The sequence below is a fragment of the Panthera uncia genome, unplaced genomic scaffold, assembly GCF_023721935.1.
Source record: "Panthera uncia isolate 11264 unplaced genomic scaffold, Puncia_PCG_1.0 HiC_scaffold_1345, whole genome shotgun sequence".
Classification (NCBI taxonomy): domain Eukaryota; kingdom Metazoa; phylum Chordata; class Mammalia; order Carnivora; family Felidae; genus Panthera; species Panthera uncia.
The window spans coordinates 99,661-114,689 of NW_026057970.1; the positions used below are offsets into that span (position 1 = coordinate 99,661).

Genomic DNA, 15,029 nt, shown 5'->3' on the forward strand with positions numbered 1-15,029 from the left:
TTCCATTTGAAAGTTAAGATATATTAACTGTCTCTTTACGTGAGTCTTTAACAAGGCACAAGCCAGGAAGGAGAATCTCTCCTCCTCCCCACTATGAGGCTCCTGAGGCCCTTCAGGGAGTCAGGGAAGCACTGACCCCTCTCCTCCACAGGAAGGCTGTTCTCCTGGTTTGGCAACAGCCCTGTTCATAAACACACACAGATGACTTGAGTGTGGTGCTACAGGCTTACTTCATCTGGGTAAAAGAAAGCGTATTATTCTACCCGACACTCAAACAACAGTCTACACAAGTTCGCAGAGCTTCTCATGTTCTCACACACCTTAGTAAATAAATGGATTTTTAAAATACTGATTTTCATTAAAACCAGTTTGTTAGCAACAGCTTCATGCCAATAACAAAATATCATTTTTTCTCTGGTTCCTTCTCCTAGATTACCACCTAAAAATATCCCACTTGTTTGCTGAAAACATTTCATATAAACATCTAATTGTTTTAATACAAACAACGAACCAACTTATAAAGATTATCTTGAAATTGGTGTGTTATCTGGACTTCTATACCAAGTCCCTTAAAATTAGCAATTTTAAAAATACTCAGAATAAGCAAAAACTTCCATTCAATTACTGATCCAGAATGCTGAGCTTAAAAATATGGTTAAGAGGAAAAGAAGGAAGAAGAGGACATGTTTTCGGCACCTATAAGCCAAGCACAGTGCTAAGCGTGTTATATAGGTTCTCACCTGCATCTTGGGAGGAAGCCTATGAAACAGGATTACTACCCCATTTTACAGGCAAAGAGACAGAGGTCAAGTAAACTGTCCAGAATCACACACAAAACCACAGTTCATCTGACTTCAAAGATCATGCTTTTTTCACTATACCCTATTTATTTGTATTTTTAAAAGAGGAGGAGAAAAAAGAGAGTGCTATGTGTCTATTTTTAGTATACTACTATAGTTGCAAAGTACTGTCCAAGGCACCTCATTTACAACAAGCAAATTTCAATATATACAACAGTATTCCTACCCTCTAAGGGATTAAACACAAGAATGTGCTGGGAACTACCTATGATAGCTATCATTCTTCACACAAAGTTACTTTATATATGCCAAACTATTCTTCATTAAAACACAAAATTTCTGATTTTAATTTTTCCCAGACATACAAGCACTTGGAAGGATATCAAAGGAAAAAACTTAAATATCAAATTAAGTTAGCAAAGTCAGCTACAGTAGGAACTTTTATTTACATGTCCGAGTTTCCAAGACAATGTATGTATAAAATTATTACCCTGAGAGTGTCCTTAGATTTATGGCTGTACCTGAAATTAGCATAAGCATTCATCAGAAAGATATTGTTAAGATTTATCCAACAGAAGTAGAATGCATATTCTTAATTAATGTGCTTAGAATAAATTTTTATAGAATAGTGTTTTACAGTTACAACTCAGATACCTTGTCATTCTGAATAAAATCCAACCATCAAAATGTTTAACACTCAAGCCATTTTAGCCAATAGGCTCATGGTTTATAATCTTAAGATACACTGAAAACTTACATCCATTTAACCAGACCAACTATTCAGAATACCACCACGTTTCCAACCACAACTGGAATAAATTAAATTTGCATCCACTTGTTATACTAATAAAATTAATTTCCAAACAAACTCTAAGCCATTATATATATATGTGTGTGTGTGTGTGTGTGTGTGTGTGTATGACCTACTTATGAATTGCTAAATTAAAATGCCTGTTCTCAAATCATAAGGAGGAGAAAAGCATAGTTTAGGACCTGTTCTTGCCCAAAATATTTAACCTAAATTTAAACCATGCCTTGAAATCTAACCTTGAATTTATAAGAAATACAGAGGGCAAAGGACAAGGTACACAACACCACAAGGAAACAAATTCAGATATAGGACGTCCTACAAGTTATCTTCTAAAAGTCAGGAGGGAGAGGGAGGGGGTAGTGAAATAGCATTTTTCTACATTTAAAAAGACTAAAGGTGGGGGCACCTAGGTGGCTCAGCTGGTTAGCGCCCAACTCTTGGTTTTAGCTCAGGTCATGATCTTATGTTCATGAGATCCAGCTCTACATTGGGCTGCACACTGACAGCACGGAGCCTGCTTGGGATTCTCTGCCCAAGGATTCCCTGCTCCTATGATAACGCTTGCTCTCACTCTCTCTCTCTCAAAATAAAAATAAATAAACTAAAAAAAAAAAAAAAAAAAAAAAAAAAGACCAACAGGCCAAATCAACAAAAACACACAGTGCTATATGTAAACTTTATCTGGCTCTTGATTTCAGCTCAGGTCATGATCTCACGATTCGTGGGTTCCAGCCCCACACTGAGCTCTGCACTGACGGTGTGGAGTCTGCTCTGGATTCTCTCTTCCTCTCTCTGTGCTCCTCCCCCGCTCACTCTTGCTTTCTCTCAAAATAAATAAACTTAAAAAAAAAAACTGACACTAAGAAATCACTGTTAATTTTATGAAAAGTGATAACAAGGTGGTAGGTTGTTTTTTTTTAAGTCCTTAGTTAGAAATGCATACCAAAGTTTGTCAGGTGAAATTAAATGATGTCTGGGATTTGGTTTAAAGCTATTTGACCATATCAAACAACCCAACATTGTTCTCTGGCAAAGATGCTTTGCAAAAAAAGTTTCTACAACTCAATGCATTTGGGAAATGCTTAAAACTCTGGTTCCCTCCAAGGAGATTTACAATAAATATTTAAAAAAATGGTGCTCAAAAGTCCTGCAGCTAAAAAGAAAATTACCAAGGCCCTTGGTAGCTCAGTCAATTAACCATCAGACTCTTGATTTTGGCTCAGGTCATGATCTCAGAGTTGGTGAGATCGAGCCCCACTGTGGCCTCTGCACTGATAGCATGGAGCCTGCCTGGGATTCTCGTTCTCCCTCTCTCTCCGCCCCTCCTCCGCTCGAGTTCTCTCTCTCTCTCTCTCTCTCTCTCTCTCTCAAATGAGTAAATAAATGTTAGGGGAAAAAAACAAAAATACCTATTTTACTTTGGTTAACCCCAATCTTCCCACTTATTTGAACATAGAACCTTTTTTCAGTGCATTAACATCTACTAATTTCCTAAGAATTGCATTTTCCTTGGAAACTCCTTTGGGAATTGCTGCTTTATCTAGCTAAATCACTCTGAGGTAAGGCTCTCTTAAGTCACATGCATGTTCTACGAACCCTGAATAATTAAAAAACTCACAAACTCCAATAATAAAATAATAAGAGTAAATAAATAATAAATAATTCACAATTTTATTTGCAACTTAAAAGCCTCTCGCTTTCTCTGTCTTTTGCATCTGTAAATAAGTACATGTGGACTCTTTAAGTTAGCATGTTTTCATTTCTAAATCGAACTCTGATTTTTTTAGTGTTTATTTATTTTTGAGAGGGAGGGAGAGCGAGAGAAAATGTGAGTGGGGGAGGAGCAGAGAGAGGGGGAGACAGAGGATCCAAAGCAGGCTTTACACTGACAGCAGAAAGCCCAATGTAGGGCTCGAATTCACAAACCGTGAGATTATGACCTGAGCCAAAGTCTGATACTTAACCTACTGAGCCACCAAGTTGCCCCTAAATCAAACTCTTTCTGCAATACAAAATTGCCACTACAAAATTTCCCTCAAGTGGAGTTAAATTTTACTTATTCAAATCTATTTCCTTTTGAAATCTACAACGGAAGAGATTTCAAATTCATAAGTTGTCAAACCACACCTAGTTTTTTTCACTTTCAAAATGTCCCTGAGATATCTTTTTTTCTTTTAAGTTTTTATTATTTATTTTGAGAGTGAGTGAGAGTGCACGGTGGGGGAGGGGCAGAAAGAGAGAGAGAGAGAGAGAGAGAGAGAGAGAGAGAGAGAGAGAGAGAAAATCCCAACCAGGCTTCTTGCTGTCAGCACAGAGCCCAACATGGGGCTCGATCTCATAAACCATGAGATCATGACATGAGCCAAAATCAAGAGTCAGCCACTTAAACAACTGAGCCACCAAGGTGTCCCTGCCCTGAGATATTTCAAAGCCTCCTCAAACCCTCTCCAATGACTCCTCAAAATAAGTTAGTGGTTTCACAGTAACAAAACACAAACCAAACCAAAACCAAACAAAACAAAACCTGAAATCAAAACTCTCTGACAGTCTTTCAGGTAGTTCCTAAGGGCTTCTAACAATTTACCTCAAAGTCCCCCAGATTCCCATCTTTCTGCACCAGACGTGGTCCCATTCTTATCAATGATCTTTTGAGTACTTGAACAACTAGATCCCTAGACAGATTCACCTTACCACAAATTCTATCTACTCCACGGCCAAAAGTTTAAAAGCAAGCTTTCAACTAATATCTACAGTTCATTTAAGAAAAAAATGTGTCCCATTCCATTTAAGAGCCTCCACACTTAAAAAGTCTTTGGAAGTACACTTAAAAGAAGACAAAAATTGCTAACACAGAAATCTGAGCTAGAAGTCACTGCTATAAGGAAACAATAAAATTTGATGTATCCCTTGCATCTAGGAGGCAATTTACAATGTTCAAAAGCCTTTCATACACATTCTGTCATTTGACCCTCAAAACCCTGGAGAGATGTCTGTTTTCCATCATGATAGCATATATCTAACATGGCTCAACTTGAAAGCCGACAACTTGTCAACCTTCAATTATCCTTACCACAGAGAGAATAACGGCATATGCAATCTGACTCAGCTGAACCACGGAGAGGCCATCACCTCCAGCTTCTCAAAGGGGACACTTAGGCCAAATCCTACCGTGGGAGTTCCCCCATGATTTTGTTTGGTGCTACTTGCAGACAGCTAACTGTCCACAGGCATTTAGGTTGTCACACAACCCATGCTCCAGGCCTTGCCTTTACTCCACAGGAGAGCAGACTCTCCTTTGAACTGACTGCACCTGCCTAGGATTGTCCAGGGAGGTTTCTACAGCATCAGCCCACCAACCTCCCCATTTTTACCCATGTCAGTGTTTCCACATGAAAGAAGAACAATGTTTAACTGTGCACAACACATGAGAGGGCAGACAAAAAACCTCTGGAATAAAAATGTCCTGGGTTTGGACCCTGGATCCTCCTGTCTTGGCCATGTGCATTCCTTACCCTCAGATCCCTTACATGTATATGGAGCACTCAACCTCCTAAGCCTGTTGAGAAGTGGAGGAGAGAGAAGCTCCCCACAGTAACTGGGTTCTCCACCTGCCTCCCTTTTCTCCCCGGAAAGGGAAACAAACAATTTAAAAAGCTGACTCAGGCAAGACAGGACTCCAACCATCAAGAAGCTATAACCCATAGGCAAAGTAAGCAGGCCAACAACTTAATAATAAAGGGCAAAAAGAAAAAAAACAAAACATTGTAATTGTTCAAGTAATGTGCTGGGGACTAAACAGAAGCAACCATGTAAATGCAGAAGGGGGAGATCAGAAAAATATTAACAAGGAAGCAGTATTTACTTGAGCTAGTTCTCGAAGGACAATGAAAATGTAGTGGGGGGAGGGGGGGAAAACAGCCTCCCCAGAGGCAAAATTTATAGAAAGGATATGACAGTTATGGAATGGGCCCCTAGCTGAAGTGTCATTTGCAGAGACACAGAGAAGACAACTGGGTCTGGAAAGGAAAGTTATGAGCCAGATCATGGAGAATCTTGAAAGCTATGAATAAAAAGGGAACAACCATGTCTCTCACCTGACCTTGAATGGGTTATGCCTTCAGCTACAAGTAACAAAAATTACATAACTACAAGTGGCACGAAAACATGGTCTCAAAACTTTTTGGATCATGCAGCCCTAAAAGTAAAAAAAATGTAAACATGTACCCCCAACATGTTATAAGTTGCATGTAATTTATGCATAATTAAAACACTAGACTTATGAATTACAGGTGTATGTAGTATGTACATTATAAAACATCTATTAAAAACTTTTTAAAGGATGAGAATGATTCAAATAGCATTTGCAAGTTTATTTTTATTAATACAAATTCATATACAATTTTTGTACCAATTTACTAATCTGATTTAAAAGTCATTTCCAGGATGCTTGAGTGGCTCAGTCAGTTAAGCATTGGACTCTTGATTTTGGCTCAGGTCATGATCTCACCATGAGTTCAAGCCCAGCATCAGAGCCTGCTTGGGACTCTTTCTTCTTCCCTCCCTCTCTCTACCTCTGCCCCTTCACCACTCCATCTGCCTCTCTCTCAAAAATATAAATAAGTAAACTTTAAAAGTCATTTCTTAATCTCACAATAAGACATTTTCTTGTTCCTATAGCCTCAGATCATTATCATTAAACTTTCTTTGCAAGAATCTTTTTAAGCCACTTGCCCATTCTGTGGGAGTCGATTTACTTAAAAATAGATAATATAATCCATAAACCCGTTTACACAGATAAAGTACATCAAAGGCAAGAATGAGAGTACCACTGGCAATTCCACCAGGTTGTAAAATGCCAACTCATCCCTCATGTAACCTAAGAAACAGGAGACTTTCAGATATGGCAAACAGTGTCAATCCATCTATTAAATATTAGTAAAGCTTTTTCTTTTCTGGATAAAGTTCTAATATTTTCTTCCTTTCCATACGGGATGATCTAGCACACTCTACTTGGAGATAACTGCCTCAAACAATAACAATAATAAAAAATAATGCTCACATAAGAAGTTCTGAGTCACAGTGGTTTTAGGGTTAGTAAATTCAGCAGCTGAAAAAGGTCACTGTGTTCTTAGGCACCATCTATCCTTGAACTCTGTGATCCTCACAGTATCAACCTGTTCTATTTTGCTGACCACCTTTGGTTCCTAATATGGTGGTACCCAAAAGGTGTCACATAAGTATTCATTAACCAGTCACTGGCAACAGGTATATTACTAAAGTTGACTTAAATCAAGATTCACTCCCTCAGGCAAAGGACACACCCAACTTACCTTGAAGTGAATGGCCAATGGAAAATTAATCAAAAGCAAGATTATGATACCAAGTAATGTGGAAATTATTATAGCAGTGGCCCTCATAAAGAATCATGTAACCACCAGGGCATGAATGAGCCTAGGCCCAGGCGGAAAAACCACCCAGCTGAGCCCAGCTCCAACTTCTGAATCCAAACCAACTAAACAGTAGTTGGTTTAAACCATAGGAAGGAAAGGAGACCAGGATGGGGAGTGCTGTGATTTAGCCATCCCTGGTATAACAATCTGCATGCAGGATAATGGGGGAAGAAAAAACTATACTGTTTCATTGCCACAGATTTTTTTAAATTCAAACATCTAGTTCAGTGTAAGCAAGCACTCAATAAACATTAATAATTGACGTTACTCACCCCCAAGTAATTTAGAATAAAGCATGGCAAAGAGAGGGGAGTATAATGGGATACATGATAATAATAACCAATTCCCGACTTTTTTGCAGTAATTCACTATCCTGTTACACAAGTGCCTGTATATGCAGCAATTCAAATCTCCACAGAATGTGGAAAAGTCTCAGACTGTGGAGTGTATATCACAGGAGCATTAAAAATGTTCTTACCCTCTGACACATTGGTATGTTGTTATGACCAGCAATACCACTTTTGGAAACATATCCTACATTAAACAGCTAGCTCTTTTTGTTTAGCCGGTTCCCTCCCTCTTCCATTAACAATAACCTCCTTCTTTGTGGGACACTTTGTCTCCCCACAGTCCCATCTTGTGGGTCTAAATGGAGACTGCCGATCGTAACTCTCCTTTGGCTGGCATCAGGCCAATCTGAGTTCTCTCCAGGGTTTTCCCAAATTGGAACTAAGAGCAAAGAGTCAGTTTCTTGATGATGGGAGGTTCTGAAGCTACCAGCAGCCAGGTGCCCCTATGTGGGGCAGTGTGCTGGACCCTATAATTTAATGAGTAAATCAGATCTGAGCCAAAGGGCTCTTAATGCCTAAGAGGTATTTCTTTTCAACACACCTAAACGTCCAAATGGACTGGCTAAATAAATTATGGTAATGTAGGTAATGGATTTACCAAATAGCCATTAAAACAGTGCCAAAGAATTTACTGATATGACAGGGGGAAAAAAAGCACATTATACAAGTATATACTGTACTCTAAACTGTGCAGATATATGCACCCTTGTATGTCAAATCTTTTTCACATCTCTTCAAAAGCACATGTAATAAAGGACCCTGTTTGCATGAGTAGGTATGCATGAAAAGAATATAACCAAGTGTTTCTTAGAGACTGCCCTACCCCCACCTGGACTTACAGAGGTAATAAGCCACTGTTCATGATAGGTAAGTAACCCTCAGTGTGCTGGGGTGGGGCAGGAAAGGTGGTGAGTCACTGTGGCTCTGGGCTATACAACTGAACATACTGGGTTCACATCTACATACAACTGTGGCCAGAAGATTTTTACTAATGAATTCCTTCACAGTAGTGGCAAATATCTGTACTAAAATCCAGGGACCATGCCATCCTTCTACAACAATCTTTTAGTCCTTGACATTCTTGCCTATGGGACTCTTCTTTGCAGAATATTCTTCTTGATTACACACACCTGCCAGAGCCCTTAAAGACAACGTCTACTGTAGAAGAGCAAACCCCATCAATACCGCAGCCTAGCCAAACCAGAACCCCTTTCACTCTCCACAAGATAATATTTCCTGATAGCCTTCTTTATCAAAAGTCTTCCCCTATCATTCAAAACCCAGTCTCCTGATAATAAAAAACCAGAAGCTATTCTTCTGCTTTGCTGCTCCTGTCCCCTTCTAGTACACTGATAACAAAGTCTCCCAACTTCACTAGCAAATACGGGTTCATAATGCTCTCTCTGCTCACACACACAGAAATGGCAGCCTTTACAGTCAGGCAATCGATACTTCTTGGTACACACTCTTTTTTGAGGTTTAAACCCCACTGCTTAACTTTCTGAAGAGGCAGTCTTCGGAGAGTAAGTTTAAAAAGCTAAACATGGACAGGCTGCTCAGACATAAAAGAGCCTATAGCTTAGCACATAATTTTATTTTAGAACCTTTTAAAGAAAATCCATACCAGCTTCCAGATGAGTGTCAAGTTGCACTCAGTGCTCTTAAACAGGCAAGCAAGACACAGCACAAACATTTAGAGTCACGGTGAAAACGGGTCACCTGCATCCTACTACTTACTTACTTCTTTACCATTAAACCAACAGCATAAGGGAAGAATTTATGTAGCACAAAAAGAGCTGCAAAATTAGACTTATCCAGACATCAGTAGAAAGAGCCCAAAAACGATGACACCAAAAAAGGGACATTTATATCCAGGCTATATTATTCCGCTGAGAGATACCAAGATGAAAAGCAAATGATACGTTCATTTCTTATTTTAAAAAAAGACATACAGATTTGAGGATTGACTTCCTTAAGAATGCTGTCTGGGTTACTAGTCTGGATTATAAATCACACTAGACCCTGAAGCCTACTTAATAAAAGAAAAGTTGAAAATAAACAAATGATTAATTTGAGGTATGTGAATTTCTGAAACTCTCTTGGGGAGAAAGTTTTATTACCATTATTACTGGTCTGTTTTTAATCTCTGACATCAAAGCATAGATGTTAACCCTGGAGTTCTGAAACCAGAATAACCTATAAATGAAATACTGTGAGAAACTGCCACATATTAACAATTAGTCTGTTTGTCAAGTTTTGGCCAATTCTCAGGTGTCTCCCTAAACAAAAGGGGTGGAGAGGAGGGGGAGAATCCAAGAACCTAGGTTCAAGTTCAACTCCACCGTTTGTAGATGACATCTAGCAAACTGATCTAACTTGCTCAGCCTCAATTTCCTAACTTGAGAATTAAGGGTTAAAATTATTTAAGTAAAGCCCTTTGTAAATCCCAAAACACTGTGCTAATATTACAGCACAGGTTCCAGAATGCCTATATTTCTCAAACTCTTGGAAAACTTTAGGGCTGAAAGATAATCCCATTTTAGAGATGATAATGATGAGAAAATCAAGACCCAGGAAGGTGTTAGAGCCTTGTACAAAAACACTTTTGTGAACTGGTTGGGAGGAGGTTCTAATTTTCCTCCACTGAAAAACACATTTAAAAGACAATCAAACAGGGGTGCCTGGGTGGCTCAGTCAGTTAAATGTCCAACTCTTGATAGCAGCTCAGTCATGGTCTCCCAGTTCATGAGTTCAAGCCCTGCATCATGTTCCGACTGACAGTGCGGAGCCTGCTTAGGATTCTCTCTCTCCTCTCTCTCTGCTCCTCTCTTTCTCAAAATAAATAAGCTTAAATATTTTTTTAACAAAATCTCTCCCCAGCAACACACACACACACACACACACACACACACACACACACACATCCTCTGCTTCATTTTGTCTTTGTAAACTTTACGCCTATAACAAGTTAAACTAAACTTTCCATCAGAAAGATAAAAATAAAGCCATTTCTCTTACTGTGAGGCTCACAGACAACTTTCACCCCAACCTAGACAAAACCTTTACACTTGGGTTAGAAATGGCTAGAAGAAACATTGACATAACATTATAACCTCCAGCTAAGCTGACAGGCATCATTATAATATGGATTATAGGGGCGCCTGGGTGGCTCAGTCGGTTAAGCGTCTGACTTCGGCTCAGGTCACGATCTCGCGGTCAGTGAGTTCGAGCCCCGCGTCGGGCTCTGGGCTGATGGCTCAGAGCCTGGAGCCTGCTTCCGATTCTGTGTCTCCCTCTCTCTCTGACCCTCCCCCATTCATGCTCTGTCTCTCTCTGTCTCAAAAATAAATAAACTTAAAAAAAAAAAAAATTATAATATGGATTATAGTTATACCAGGCCAGAGATACTGGTTTTAATGTTCCCTGGGAGATAAAGAATTAATCAGCAACTCTGAAGGGGCTGTTGCCTAAAAAAGGACAATTTAATGGAGACAATTTCATTGTCTTTAAAATTGTGCCCTCAATCACCCAGTATCAAAAACCCACTATGGCACCAAATAAATTGAGTGTGGTGAAAGAGACAAAATGTTCTTTTTTCTACAGGCTCTTATGGGAAGCAGAAAAGGGCTGACTATGAATCAGTTATGCTTTAGTTCCACGATGGACATAAATTATGATGATTTGGGCGTTCTGGTGGTTAAACCAGGAAAGCAGGAAAAACAGTGCTTCCAAGTCCCAGCAAAAGTTAACTTTGTGGCATCACAGCTGAAAGCCAGGGTCATGAAAAAGTAACCTTACATTTATTTCTGGACTTTCCTGCCCCACTAAAATGGATGACACTATTTCCCATCCCTTATTGTCAAATCACAACATTCCGGAAGCCTGGACCAAGTTCACTTGGCAGGTAACAGGAGCAAGGCTAGGAGGAAGTCCTGAAGGATGTCAGATACCACATTTCCTTTACTGCTGCATACTTTTCATCTCAGTACCACCAGGATATATTTACCATGAGTTCTGACTAACACCCACCAAACATTCTGGCTGACAAACTCTGCAGAAGCTGGCATTGTCTCAGGAAGGTCCCTCCTGAGATCCTTAAGTAGATTAGATGAGTAAAACATTCAGACTACTACTATAATGACCATCTCTCAGTCACTCATAAATTCTCTCATTCCCAGCAATCAAGAAGCAGCTGTTAAAATCCAGGAATCTTCCTAGTAGCAGATCTAAAATACCTCCAAGCTGGCCAGTGGAGCTTCACAACTGCTGCTTCTCCTTCCCCTCCCCCATCCGGGAGTGCCAGCCTGGCAGGAATAAAGATGACCCAGGAAGGAAAAAACAAACAAACAAACAGCCAGAGTAACGGATCTGGTGAAAGCAGAGATGCAGACTCCCCTCATTTTCACTACAGAGAAATACCAACTTTCTGTACCAACTAACCAGGTTTCCCCTTTCCTCTCCCATCCCCACCCCCTCCAAACACATCAACTTCTGCAGTCTGGTGGTCTGGTATTTCCAGAGTTAGTGAACTCAGCAGTCCTAAACCCTTTCTCAAAGATTCTGAACAAGGCACTTCCTTTCCGTGCCAGAGTTCGAGGCCCATCCACGGTTACATTCAGCTTGCCTTTACTTTGCAACCTGCCCAGACGGCGCTGCTCCTAGGGTCAAGTTCAAGATGAAGGTGCCCTTCCACCTCCCCTAGTTGACTCTAGCGGGGACAGCGCGACCGTTACGAGTCACCGGAGGCACAATGATCTAGGGCTGTCAAGAGTGGGCTGGAGGGGAAGACTGTGGCCGAGCCCAGCGTCCTCTCAACTCCTGGCCACGGCGCGGTATTTCTACCCGGGCACCGCCGCATTTCTTCCCCGAGCCTTACACAATAAGTCAAGTAAGTTTTGAGACTGCCGATCCTTAGACCTTTCTGTCTGCAAATACGCCACACAATGCCTAGGGCTTCCTTCCTCGCCAGCCGTTCCGGAAAGCTGCCGCGCCAAAGCGGGGAGCCCCCAAACTCCCAGCGCTGAGCGCCCGCACCCCCAAAGTCTTCCAGTAAGACGCGAGCCTTGCCGTAAGTCCCCCCAAAAGTGACCACTCTCCACTATCCAAGAACCGGGGGATTCACAATCCTGATACAATCATCGTCTTTTTCAGCTCCCCCTCAATGTCTAATCTTACCCTCCCCCCCACACACACACAAAAAAGAACGTAGATATGCTAATCGCGGTGTTTTGGAAAGGAAGCAATGGACTTTTAGCCCAGACTGGGGCAATACCACAGCACCCCCCCACACACACGCTCCGCTCTCCGGCTTAAGTTCACCCGGCAACTTCGCGACTCGCGCTCCCCTACACTCCGGGGGGGCGCCCTGGACCACGAGGTGCCAGGCGCGCTTCTCCTCCGCCTCCCCTGCCCCAGGTACCAGGCGCAGCCCAAGCCCTTGCCAAGCCCGCGGGCTACAGAGGAGGCGGGAAAGGGGGCGAGGAGGCGCGCCGGGCGGGGGTGGTCCCGAAACTAGCGTGCTGCCGCGCGTTCCCGCTTGCCCCCGCACCTCAGTCCTGCCGGGGACTACTCGGTCCGGCACGGAGGGGACCGCGAAGGGAAGGCGCCGACTTTCCCGAGCCGGCAGGACCAAGGCCCGGGGCGCCCAACATGTCCAAGCCTATCCCCGGAAAGCTCCCGGGTGTGCCCAGCCAGAGAGGGGGTGGGGAAGAGAGGCTCCAGAAACTTTCCCACATGCTTTTCAACTCTCCCCATCTCCCTCTCCTCCTCCGCGGGACCCTCTTCTCCCCTCAGCACCGCAGCAGCTGGCGGTGCCCGGGACGCATGGAGTCCGGCGGCGGCGCCAGGGCGGCGGGAGTTACCTGCCGGGAAAGTTTCCAGCTCCTCGGCGCGGTTCCCTACCCCAGGGCCGGGCCTCGGGGCGCGGCCAGCTCGGCGGTCCGCGGTTGCCTCTCCTCCGGCTCCCGACGCGGCCAATGCTCCCGCAGCTGCCACCGCGAAGGCTGCGTTCTGGCCCGTCCCCCCGCCTCGCGCGGCCCACACCCGGGCCTCATTGGCAGCGCGAATCCCCGCCCTTGCGCGTGTTCCCGAAGGCACCTTCCTCTCGCGCGCCCGCCCGGGCCGCGCCTCCCGCGCCCCTCCCCGCCCCGGGCTGCGGCGGCTCCCGGGACCCGCTGGGGCGCAGCGCGCGAACTTTCCGCCGGGCGCGGGCGCAGAGCCTTCCGCCCCACCTCTCCGGGTCCGGTCTCCAGCGCCCCGCCAGGGGGCTAGTCTCCTGAGGCTGCGCCTGGGGCCCTCTGGGCCTGGATCAAGATGAGTAGTCGTTTTCAACTTCTTTAAAATCAGTGACAAGGCGTCCCCCTCCTTGCTGCGTTTTGAAAACAGTCGAAGACGACATATGGGAGCAATTAACTAAGTGAAGTTTTGGTGGACGCTTCACGGTGACTTTTGTGGCTTTCTTGAATTCTCTCTGCCTCACTTAATACACACACTCAAACACTCGCTTTTTGGGGCGAGAATGAGCTAGGGAAGATGGAAGGTGTAAAGAGCATATCCCCTGCTGTCTTTTTCTTTCCCAAAAGCGAACTAGGGACGTTCAGGGACTGGTGATTGCCCGGGGGTCTCCAGGGCCCGGTGTCGTCAGCCTCCTCCTACCGCTGCTACAGCCGCCTCCTACCGCTGCTATATCCAAGGAGGACCAACATCATGTTTCTGTCGGTGGGAGGAGGGAGGTCGGGAAGGAGGAGAAACAAAGATGTTATTATTGTTTCGGTTGGTAGCAGTAAATTAAATTCCCGAGTTCCCAAAATGTTTTGTTATTTCCCAGCAGAGTGAAAGCCAGGATAGGGCCTACGGATTCTGGGGTCCTGGGTTCAGCCAGCACCCCGCAGGAATCTGAGGCAGTCAATTCAAGCCAGGCGCGCGGGGGGGAGGGGGGGCACATCTCAGCCCACTCCACACCCCAAGCCCTTTGGACCAGCCTTGGTCACAGAAAGATCAACTAGGACTGCTGCTGCCTTGTGTGTCCTGCGGAAACTGCACAAGTCACCCCAACTGTGTGTCTGGAGCTGTGAATACAGAAGTTGCTATAAATGGATTTATTGGCAACCCCTAACCTTGCTGTGGCAAACCGGCCTTTAAAGACAACTGTGTTTTAAGCAAGTTCCCCATAAAAATTTCAACCTCATGCAGAGCTTCCCAATATAAAGATACCTCTAGAGATGGGTGTCCATATTTAGAGTTCTTATGAACAGGGACAGGAAGCAAAATGCCAGACAATCTTCCTACATAAATAAAAGACAACTGAAATTGGCTGGATTTTTCACCCTAACTTTCAAAGGCCTGATTATTACTGTCCTGATATTTGAGCAGTAAACATATCAGCAGCCTTGAGGTCTTCCTCAAAGAAATCAGGATCTGAATATTTACGATAAAATGTTAACTTATTAAATCAGAAATTTATTGACTTATTTCTTCCCTCTGAAATGTCTCATCGCTGAAAAATATGGTAATATGCTTTATTTAATTTCTCTTGAAATGAAATGCATAAAAGTTACCAATCTTTCAACAACAGATGAAAAGGCAGACAGCCACCTTAGAAATAAAAGACTGACACAAA

The 15,029-nt window shown here is 43.2% G+C and overlaps 1 protein-coding gene across 1 annotated transcript in view; it reads right to left on the bottom strand.

Annotated features, from left to right (window-relative positions):
* The window catches only part of LOC125916949 (protein TANC1-like), a 110,341-nt gene extending 96,882 nt beyond the window's left edge, over positions 1–13,459 (bottom strand). Inside the window, exon 1 of the mRNA XM_049623195.1 lies at positions 13,273–13,459. The gene's annotated coding sequence lies outside the window, so the exon portion shown is untranslated. The remainder of the gene's footprint in view (positions 1–13,272) is intronic.
* Positions 13,460–15,029: the final 1,570 nt, after the last annotated feature.